The sequence below is a fragment of the Leopardus geoffroyi genome, chromosome A1 (assembly GCF_018350155.1).
Source record: "Leopardus geoffroyi isolate Oge1 chromosome A1, O.geoffroyi_Oge1_pat1.0, whole genome shotgun sequence".
Lineage (NCBI taxonomy): Eukaryota > Metazoa > Chordata > Mammalia > Carnivora > Felidae > Leopardus > Leopardus geoffroyi.
In genome coordinates, this window is record NC_059326.1 from 190,155,613 (window position 1) to 190,167,334 (window position 11,722).

Consider the following 11,722-nt stretch of genomic DNA (forward strand, 5'->3'; position numbering starts at 1 on the left):
GATGCTCTGGACTCACAGAGTTCTAAGAAACCTTAAAGTTATCTAGTCTACATATAGGAGCTGCATGGTTGTCCTGTGTCATTCCTCATCCTTAGGTCCATGACAGACATTGTTAGTCACAGAGCTCTAGCCTGCTTTCAGACATTCATTCTCATCACAGAGGTGGTCCAGGCAGTCTCTAGCAATGATACGGAGCTGACACTCAAGACAAATGTCATTTGCCATCCCTGATCTATGCCCAACTTATGCATTTTACACATAGAAAACTGAGGCCAGAGAAGGGAAGAATCTGCCCTAAGTCACACAGTGAATCAGTGTTATTTGTGGAAAGCTAAATAAAGGGCCTAGAATTCTTAGAAATGTCTAATAAAGGGGGGCCTGTGTGGCCCAGTCGAGTGCCTGACTCTTGATTTCTGCTCAAGTCATGATCCCAGGGTCATGGGAATGAGCCCCACATCTGACTTCACCCTGAGCGTGGAGCCTGCTTAAGATTTTTCTCTCTCTCTCTCCCTCTGCCCCTCTTCCCCACTCGCATGGTCTCTCTCTGTGTCTAAAATAAAAATTTTTGAAAATTAAAAAAAAACGGTCAAATAAAAAATAGGTCACTGCTGACTTACCTATTGTGCTGTGTTTGTTCTCTCTGTTTTCTAAATTCATCAAACTGTTTCTCTAAGTTTTGAGGGCTTTTTTTCTAATATAAAAGCAATATATCTCTACAGAAATAGAAATAAAACAAAAACCCACTCAAAAGCAGCACTCACACATAAACTATTATAAGCCAAGGTCTGTAGACCTTTTCTACATGCATCTACACATTTACCCACATATCTATATTTTTATGTTTTAAATCAAGTTTCCTTTGTAGAGCTCCTGGTCACAAGAAGCACTACCTCAGGTCATACCTTCAATTGGGTCCATATTTTACATATTGTTTTGTGACCTCCTTTGAGTAAATGTTCATCAGTTATAGGGGTGCCTGGGTGGCTCAGTTGGTTAAGCATCTGACTTTGGCTTAGGTCATGATCTTGTGGTTCTTGGGTTTAAGCTCTGCATTGGGCTCTGTGCTGACAGCTCAGAGCCTGGAGCCTGCTTCAGATTCTGTGTCTCCCTTTCTCTCTGCACCCGTGCTCAAAAATAAACATTAAAATTTTTTTTTGTCAAATGTTCATCGATTATAATGTCTAAATACACATGTTGTTAGATGTTTAGACTATTACCAATTTTTTTGCGAGTCAAATATCCACTCTAAATCTTTGCTCACAAACTAAATTGTTTTCTTAATTTTTTTTAATGTTTATTTATTTTTGAGAGAGAGACACACACACAGAGAGAGAGGCAGAGTGTGAGCAGGGAAGGGGCAGAGAGAGAGGGAGACACAGAATCCGAAGCAGGCTCCAGGCCCTGAGCTATCAGTACAGAGCCCGACACAGGGCTCAAACACACGAACTGTGAGATCATGACCTGAGCCGAAGTCGGACACTTAAACAACTGAGCCACCCATGTGTCTCCTAAATTGTTTTCTTAAGGGCAAACACATTTTAAAGGATTTGACACACATTGACAAATTGCTCTCCAATAAAGCTGGAAGCAGGAGGCCAGCAGTGTCTCTAAAGTACATGTTTTTTTGTTTGTTTGTTTGGTTTTTGTTTTATTTTTTTAGCAACTTCACTAACACAAGATCTCATTATTTTTGTTGTTATTTTATTCTCCTGTATGTATGCTTTGTGTAAAAAGATTGAGTGTGGAATTTCCAAAGGTAAAACCACACTTTACAGTTCCCAGGGTAAGAGGCATGACTGAACACATAAAAATGAATTAACAGTTACTGAATATTAACAAAGTGAGGGGCATCATAAGGTTCACAACAACCTATCTTGTAGGGGAAGTTCATAAGGGTTGAGCAACATGTCTGATGCTACCTGGGACCAAGCTTGGGTAAGTCTGGCCTGCATACCAACCCCTTTGCCATGTTGCCTCCACATAGTCACTACAAATAAATATTTACATGGGTTGATTGATTATGTTCCTCTGGTAAGACAGACCTGAGCAACTCAGAAAGGAGTAGCCATAAAAATAGGCCAAAAACACAATATTAGTTCTCCTAGTCAGTCCTGACTGGAATAGCCCCAGTGGATTTCAGCAATGTTTAAGCTGGGTTTGAGGGTATGACCTGAGGTAATATTTTTATTAAGGATTTCTTATGACTGGGAACTCAAAGAAGGAAGCTTGAATTATCCCATATAAAAATATAGCCACTCAAGATTATCAGTGGCATTTCCTTTTTATAGTGTTTGGTGCTAATAATAACTCCAAACTCCTCAACCCAACTTTCCAGCTTTTTAAAAGAACAGTACTTAGGAGAATATCTGAACACTTGTGAGTGGCGGGATTTATTCCATCCAGCATTTCCTGTGGCTTCTCTGGAAAAAGCAAAGGGCTTGGAAGTTGGTGGCTACATACAGTTTCTGTGCTGCCCCAGAGACATGGTGAGGGGTCCCTGGCCACAGAACGAGAGCCAGAGAGAAAGGCTGCTAAGAAAGCAAGGTGGGGATGTGAGGTAGGAGGAGGGGAGAGGCATGAGGGTTTCTATGGAGAACTCAGAACAAGTCAGAATATCTATCTTCAGTTCCAGGGAGCTGAGTAGGAAAAATAGGCCCCTTTCTCCATATTGTTGTCCTTTGGGCAGCTCTGTTCCTGTCAGACCAGCACTTGGTGTCTGACAGGACCTGAGGAGCGATTGTGACCTCTAAGAGTATGAAAGGTCTTGTCAAAGCAGGGAGTGATTTTATAAACTAAAATGTTCTCCTTAGGTTTCCAGCCCTTGTCTACTTCAGTGTCTTCCACACCGTGTCTACCCATGGAGGCTCTCTCCCTGCTGCACAGGCATGTTTCAAGGCTTTCTCATTTTGAAAAAATAATTCTTGGAGATGTAATTTACATATAATAACATGTCTCCATTTTAAGTACACATACAGCTCGATAAATTTTGACAAATGTGTGCACCCATACGACCACCACAGTCAAGATGTAGAACACCTCTATCACCTCAAAAAATTCTTACTTGCCCCTTCCAGCCAATCTTCTCCCCCAACCCCCACTCTAGAACACCACTGATCTACTTTCTATCACTGAAACTTGACACTTCCAGAATTTCACATAGATTGAATCATAGTGCGTGTAGTATCTTGGTCATGACTTCCTCCCTTGGCATAAAGTTTTTGAGATGCATCAGTGTTGTTGGATATATCAATAGTTCTTTTTCACTGCTGAGTAATATACCAGGATACATGGATATACCACAATCCGTCTAGCCATTTGAGTTTGCTTCTTTTGATTATTATGAATGAAGTTGCTGTGCACAGTCACATCAAAATCTTTTTGTGGGCATATGCATTCATTTGTCTTGGTGAATATCTAGGAGTGCAATTGCTGGGTCACAGAATAAGTAACTTAATGTGGTCTCAAGCAGTATCTCATAGTGCTTTTAATTTGCATTTCTCTGCTAACTGATCATGTTGAATATCTTTTCACGTGCTTGCTGGCCATTCATATATCACCCTTTCTGAAGGGTCTGTTCAAATCTTCTGCCCATTTGTCTTTGAGTTACCTTCTCTTAATTGACCTTTCAGTGTTCTTTTTATATTCTGCTTACAAGCCCTTTATCTTTTGCTTTGCAAACATCTTCTCCCATATTGTGGCTCACCACTTGAGTTTCTTAATAGTGGCTTTCAAAGTTCTGGTGTTTCAAAGTGCAAAGTTTGGTTTGGTTGGTTTGATGAAGTCCAGTTTATCAGCTTTTCCTTTAATGGTTTAAACTTTTCTGTCCTGTCCATGAAATCTTTGCCTACCTCAAGGTTGTGAATATTTCCTCCTATTATTTCTTCTAGAAGTTTGTAGTTTTAGTTTTGCTCTTAGCTCTATGATTTATTTTGAAGTAATTTATATATATACTGTGAGGTAGAGGCCAAGACCTCCTCCCCACCCCCGCTTTTTGTTCCCATATAGATATCCAGTTGTTACATAAATGTGGGTTTGCTTTTGGTTCTGCTACTAATTTCATGACTTTGGACAAAGATTTCAGGCTCCATTTCTTTATCTGTAAAACAGGATGATAGTGTTTTCTTCTCTGGCACTTTATTTTCCTTTAAAGAATAGGTACACAAGATTTGTCATTGTTCTTGGCACAGTAGGTCATAACTGTGAATTGTTAATGTTTCTGGTCTGAATACTAACATCAATTATATGTACAAAGCTATTTCCCATTTACAAAGCACTTTTGCATATATTTGGTATGATCTGATCCCATTCCTCCATGTCAGGCTTTAAGACCCCTTAGAGAAAGAACTGCTAAAGGGTAATCCTTACATCTGTGCTCAGTAGAAGTTGGAACTGTGATTTCCTGAAGGGCAGAGGGTTGTGTCTGCTCTACTTTGCATTCTTTCCCAGTACCTAGATTGGGCTGGCTATGCACACTAAGTGCTCAATGGTAGTGTCATTTCATTTAGTGGGACAAGAAGTTATCTAAGTGCTTCTTGAAATCAGTCATGTTTCCAGTCTTTTCTCTCATCTCTTTTCCTCTGCAGAGATCTCATGGGTTCTGAACCAGCTTTGGTGATCAGCCCATGACTCCCACATCCTACCTTTTGCCTGGCTTGCTTCAATTCTGTTTCCAACAACCTCACCCTCAAAAAGCTTAAAACCACATTCATCGGTGCTATCCTAATCAAAACTTTGTTGGTCACAGAAGCAGAAACTCACTCAAGTTAGTTCAGGTAGAAAGCAGTATTTATTGAAAGGCTGCATGGGGACAACCATACAAGTGAAGGGGCGGGGGGAAGCAGGAGGGCTTGAAGGACAGCTTGCTTGACTTGTGTGACCAAGGAGAGCCCCATAGAATAAAAGCATTTGAAATCAGGTCTGGCTGTGTTTGAAAGGTGAACATAGTGTGAGAGGTCTTTTCTAGTAGATGAAACACCTTAGATATAAAGGCAGGAAGTTAGGAATGTGCTAGTTATTCTCAAATATTACTTGGCATTTTGGTTATTTGTGAATCCAACTCTTCTTCCCAACTGCATTCTGGATATGAATGTAATATTATATTTCTTCAGAACAAAATAATAATAAAAAGATCACCACCACCATCATCATCATCACCACCATGAGAACTATTTATTTAACATTTATGTACTAGGTACAGTGCTAAGTGGTTTTCCATATCTTTTTTTTCCTAATCCTCAAAATGTCTTTGAAATGATATAGCTGAGGAATTTGAGGCTCAGGGAAGGTATGTTCTTTAACTTAACCAAAGTGATTACTTAAAAGACACAGGGGAAAGACTGGAATCCAATCCCGGTCTGCCTGTTCCCAAAGTTCCTTACTCTTGAAGCTGAAGGCTTCTTTTTTTTTTTTAATTATTTTTTAATGTTTATTTATTTTTTGAGAGACAGAGCATGAGTGGGGGAGGGGCAGAGAGACAGGGAGACACAGAATCTGAAGCAGATTCCAGGCTCTGATGTCAGCAGAGACGGCCGACGTGGGGCCTGAACTCATGAACCGCGAGATCGTGACCTGAGCCGAAGTTGGATGCTCAACCGACTGAGCCACCCAGGCACCCCAAAAGCTGAAGGCCTCTTAAGAACATGGTTTTGGGGTGCCTGGGTGACTCAGTCGGTTAAGCATCTGACTTCAGCTCAGGTCATGATCTCAGGATTTGTGAGTTTGAGCCCCTGTGTCGGGCTCTGTGCTCACAGCTCAGAGCCTGGAGCCTTCTTCAGATTCTGTGTCTCCCTCTCTCTCTGCCCCTCCCCCATTCGTGCTCTGTCTCTCTGTCTCTGTCTCTGTCTCTCTCTCTCAAAATTAAACTTAAAAAAAAAAAAAAAAAAAGAACATTGTTTCAACTCCTGACTTGTTTGTTGAATGAAAAAGGCTCCATGTGATTGATATTGGAAATTTACCCCCCACCCCTTCCAAATCATCTATAACTATTAAACTGTTTGTGCAGGCCTAACCTAAAGCTCTTTGGTGATGACTTTGTCCATCATGAAGTTTTATGGCTCTTTGAAAAAGATGGAAAATCATTATTTCTTCTGACAAGTCCTTCTTCAAATGGGATCTTAATCCTCAAACCTTATAGGAATATTGACACTGGAACAAAATCATTGCTCAGTCCCAGTTAGCACTGTGAATCTTTGGGCAAACTTCTTTCTTTAAACTTGTTTCCTTGGTTAGCTTTCTCCATAGAGAACTTGGTTACAGAGAACTTATGGGAAGGGCTTTCTAACTGATACTGATCAGTAAGCTTCAAGAGGCCAGGAGGAAATGACGGGCTTAAGTGGCTCCTGGCGACCCTCCCTGAGCCAAATGCACTTTCTTTCTTTTCTTTTTCTTTTTTTTTCCCTAATGTTTATTTATTTATTTTTGAGAGAGAGAGAGAGCACAAGGTAGGGAGAGAGAGGGAGACACAGAATCCGAAGCAGGCTCCAGGCTCTGAGTTGTCAGCACAGAGCCTGCCACGAGGCTCGAACTCACAAACTGTGAGATCATGACCTGAGCCAAAGTTGGCTGCTTAACCAACTAAGCCACCCAGGTGCCCCAACTGCACTTTCAAGATATCTTTAACAGTGGCTTTTCAATCCTAGTTCCCTTTTCAGAGAAAAAGATTACCTTGTGCATTTGTTATGCTCTCTTTGAGATGGAATCTTTGGACCAGCAAGGGAAACCCTCTCATCTCGAATCTGTGAATCATGATCCCCTTATACTATTGAAATTACTCACAGTCTGTAAAAGAGGAAGTGTGCCTGTGGAGAAGGATCCTGGCCCAGGAAGTAGTATGAATCATTCCAATGTGGTATACGAGGCACCACCCACTGTTGGCGTCAAATCCCAACTCTGCTCTGCCCTTGGCATCCCCTCCCACTGCCTACTCTGGTGATTTGTCTAACACACAGTCTCATAAACATAGCTCCAAGTTGGTTGCTAAGAGTAACTGTTTGCATCTGGATTACTCTTTGTAGTTAGCACGTCATTTTGAAGCATTTATCGATCCACCCATCTTTTCATTCATTCAGTAAAAACGTACTTGGCAATAATAATAATATTATAGGCCCACCATGGAATAAGCATTGTGCCAGACATAGAGATTATAGTGATAATCAAAAGAATCATATGGTCATGGTCACTGCCATCATGGTGTTGGTAGTCCAGGACAGTGTTTTTTGTTTGTTTAAACACAATTCAGTGAAATTCAATTGAATTGTTCTTACTGAGGATTATGGCCAAAAACATGGAAACACATTGGTTTAGTGGAGGTTATTCCTCTAACTATCCTTCTCGCAGCCACTGGAGAATTCATGGAGTCTCATGCAGAAGAGAGAAAATATTATTACTATTCTTGCTTGTAATAATATTCATTAGGCATTATACCTTGCAAGGGAAGCAAAAGTTACCAAACACTTCTGTCCTTGCCTTCAATCCTTTTGGGGCTCCCCATCACCCACAGGATGAAGGCTCAACACCTTAGCCTAATACAGCAGCCACTTCTGGATGATCCGGTTTCTATCTCTCTGGCTCCCTTTTCCATTGTTCATACCACTTCCCTTCATCCTCTTCAAATGCCCTCCTTAACCCAGCTGCCTGGAAACACCTCCTCACCTTTGAACACTGGGTTAGGTGTGACTTCCTCTGTGCCTTTGCCCTGTTCCTTCAGGCAAAACTGACAGTTTCTTGTTTGGTCTTTCACTGTCACTTTTCTTATTCCCCTTTTTCTTCTGATTATGGCACCCCCTTTTCTTTGGGAAGCCCCCCTCCCCCATGTGGTGCTGATGACAGGCAGGACTCATAGGATGGGCTCATGACGCTGGCCTAGAACCTCATATTCTGAATATTGCAATTGGTTGAAGGATGGTATATAACCCAAGCAAGGCCAGTTACAGTCTGTGAGCCCTTTGTGTTGAGAGAGTTCAAGCTGGGTCTCTAAATAGTCATGAATATACAACGTCTAACTTTATAGCACCCTTACTTGTCTAAAGCCTATCTCCTTCTACCATACCATAAACTCCTTCAAGGCAAAGACTGTTCTTTGACTTAAAAAAATTTGTATGTGTATGAATTTGTGTGTTCATAAAAGTAGGAAAAGTAGGAAATCAGTGGGTGATTTGCTGTAGAAAAATTTAAAAACACACAAAAACGTTGCTAAGCCCTTGTAATCCTTCCTCTTCTATTTTAACAATTTTTATAGCGCAGATACACACAAAACTCACATTTTACACAAATAGAATATAAATGAACATATGACTTTATAACTCATTTTTTTCACTTAAGTGATATATTGTGAAAACTTTTCCATGTAAATTAGCTGTTTTTCCTCATGATTTTTCTTGGCCATTTATTATTCCTAGTCAGATGGAAAATGTGTCATGGCCTATTCATCAAAACTTAGGTGCTTTCTATTTCTCACTATTATAAAAAAAAATGCAGTGTCTGTTTTATGCCAAAGATGACACTGCAAAGAACAGTCTTTTCAAGAAATGTTGCTGGTCAATGAGAGAACCATACAGCAGGTGTATTAGTTATCTATTGCTGTTTAACAGCAATAACAGTTTAACCACTAACTTGCATTTTAATGCAATGTACACATGTTATCTCAAAGTGTCTGTAGACAAGAGTTTAGACAAGGCTTAACCAGGCCCTCTGCTTAAGGGTCTCACAAAGTTGCAATCAAGGTGTTGGCTAAGGCTGCAGTATTATCAGAAGTTCAACTGGGGAAGGATCTGCAAATCAAATTCATGTGGTTATTGGCAGAATTCAATTCCTTCCAGGCTACCAAACTGAGGACCTCAATTTTCTGCTGTTAGCTTGAGGCCACCCACACTTCCTTACTGCATGCCTCTCTTCATGGAGTAGCTCAGAGAGTAGTTGGGTGTTACAATTTTAAGTAACATAATCATGTACACAAAATCACATACATCCTGTCACCTTTGCTATATTTTATCAGTTAGAAGCAATTCACAGGTCTCATCCAGACTCATGAGGAAGAGGTTACGCAAGAACATAAGCACCAGTATGGGAATCATGGGGACTGCCCTAGACTCAACCTCAGCGAGTTTCCCAAACTTTCTTGATACATGGCACCTTTAATGTCCCAGAAATTTTCTTTTCATGGCACCTTTAGGCCAAAAGAAATACCTAACAATTTTTTTTGGTAAGTAGTTAGATCCAAACAAGTTAGTAAGTACTTATATCCTAACAATTTAGTAATCATTTGAAAGATAGTACATATAATTTGAAAGAAAAAATAATATTTTATTTTATTTTTAAGCAACCACAATATTTACTAATGGATTCATGCTCCCGTGGGCCCTACAGGTCTTAATGGGCCTTGGAATCAGACTGAACACCATTATTCACATCTCCTGATTTCAAGAGGTATTTACTTTTATCACGGCAACTTCAAAAAACCCAGCTTTGCAAAAATATGTCATGGAAGGGAATGTAGTACGATTTAATGCTGAAACCGAACTACTTCAAGTTAATAGTTTGGTATCCAACAGATGTCACTGTGCTTCTCTCAAAAAATGCAAAATATCTCATGGCACCCCTGTGAATTCACTATAGCTCCCAAAGGTGACTTGGTACGGCCATATGGAAAAATTTCCTTGACCTTTACGTTATACCATAAACAAAATCAATTTCTAATAGATTACAGATCTAAAGGTAAAATGAAAACGTAAAGCTTTCAGGGGAAGAACATTTTTCTGATCCTGGGGTACTGCACAATTTCTTGAATAGTATTTAAAAAGTACTAAACATAAAAAATTGACAAATTCAACAATATTAATATATGAATTTCTTTTTTAAAAAATATTTTTAATGTTTACTTATGTTTGAAAGAGAGACAGAGCATGAGCAAGGGAAGGGCAGAGAGAAAGGGAGACACAGAATCTGAAGCAGGCTCCAGGCTCTGAACTGTCAGCCCAGAGCCCGATGAGGGGCTCAAACCCACGAACTGTGAGACCATGACCCAAGCCAAAGTCAGACACTTAACCAACTGAGCCACCCAGGCTCCCTAATACAAGAATTTCTTTTCATCAAGTGAGTGAAAAGGCACTTTATAAGGTGGAATAAGGTATCTGTATACATATATCTGGCTAATAGCTTGTAGCCAGGATGTTTAAAGAATGCCTACAAACCAATAAAAAAAAAAAAAAAAGACTACTCAGTAGAAAAACAGGAAATAGACTTGAACACACTCTTCAGAAAAGAGGATATTCAATGACCAGTAATCGTATGAAGAAGTTTTCAACCTCATTAATCATCAGGGAAATGAAAATTGAAATCACAGCTCGATACTGACACACCCACCAGATGGCTAAAATTTTTAAAAGTGTTATCAAGGATGTGAACAAACCAGAACTTTCTTATAAAGCTGGTGGGGTGTAAACAGGTACAATCGTATTGTTAAACTGTTTAGCACTATCTACTAAGGTGGATCATTCTTGGGTATATACCCCAAGGAAATGCAGATATTTATTAACCAAAATATGTTCACAACAGCACTGTTTATAACAGTCTGAGACTGGAAACTACCCAAATGTCTATAAATAGCAGAATAGATAAATAACTAGTGGTACCTTCCCATAATGGAGTACTATATAGAATAAGCAACTTATAACTACATAAATAATGTGGAATCTCACAAAAGAAGCCATTCCAACTGTCCCCCACCTTTCCCTACTCCCACAAGGTAAACCACATACTGTGTGATTCCATTTATATAAAATACAAAAAAGGTAAAATTAGTCTATACTGTTAGAAGTCAGACTAAAAGTTCCCCTTGGTGGGAAGGGGATCTGAGAGCAGAAAGGGGCAAAAGAGGGCTTCTGGAGTGCTGGTCATGTCTTTTCTTTCTTTCTTTCTTTCTTTCTCTTTCTTTCTTTCTTTCTTTCTTTCTTTCTTTCTTTCTTTCTTTCTTTCTTCTTTCTTTCTTGTTTTATTTATTTATTTATTTATTTATTTATTTATTTATAAATATAATTTATTGTCAAATTGGCTTCCATAAAAAATACGGAAGCTCCACGAATGTGCGTGTCATCCTCGCACAGGGGCTGTGCTGGCCTTCTCTGTGTTGTTCCAATTTTAGTATATGTGCTGCCCAAGTAAGCACCATATCTTCCTTCTTGATCTGGGTACCAATCATCTGTGTTTCGGTTGTGAAAATAGTTGAGTGGTATCCTTATTATCTGTGCATTCAATACATGCATGTATGTTGTACATCAATCCAAAGTTGAAAAAATGTTTCAGTGAACATCCTTGTAGTGATGTTTTTGCAGATATCTCTGTTTCTTTCTCTTTTGACCAAATTCCTAGATGTGGGATTGCTAAATGAAATGGTATGAACATTTTTACAGCTTACAATACATCTTGTCAACTTGTCAGGGACTGCTTTTATTTATCTTGTCTCCCTGTGCCTAGCACCAAGCCACTGACTAATTGACGTGACCAAATGAATAAATGACGGACTTCTTTCAATTCCTTGAATGAAGCAGACTTTTTCAAGACTAAGAGCAGTTCCTATTTGCTCTTCCCAGAAATCTCTTCTCCCTGTTCGTCATACTGCTGACTGTCAGCTTAAAAGACACTCAAATAAGAGGCTTCCCTAACCATGCTGTCTAAAGTAGTCCTCCATTCTTATTCTGTCTTAGCTCCTCTTGTTTACCAATCTCAA

At 39.6% G+C, this 11,722-nt stretch overlaps 1 non-coding gene across 1 annotated transcript; it reads right to left on the minus strand.

Annotated features, from left to right (window-relative positions):
* Positions 1-11,054: 11,054 nt before the first annotated feature.
* On the minus strand, positions 11,055-11,161 carry LOC123581647. Its single transcript, XR_006703909.1, has one exon. It is a non-coding gene; the product is annotated as a U6 spliceosomal RNA (small nuclear RNA).
* Positions 11,162-11,722: the final 561 nt, after the last annotated feature.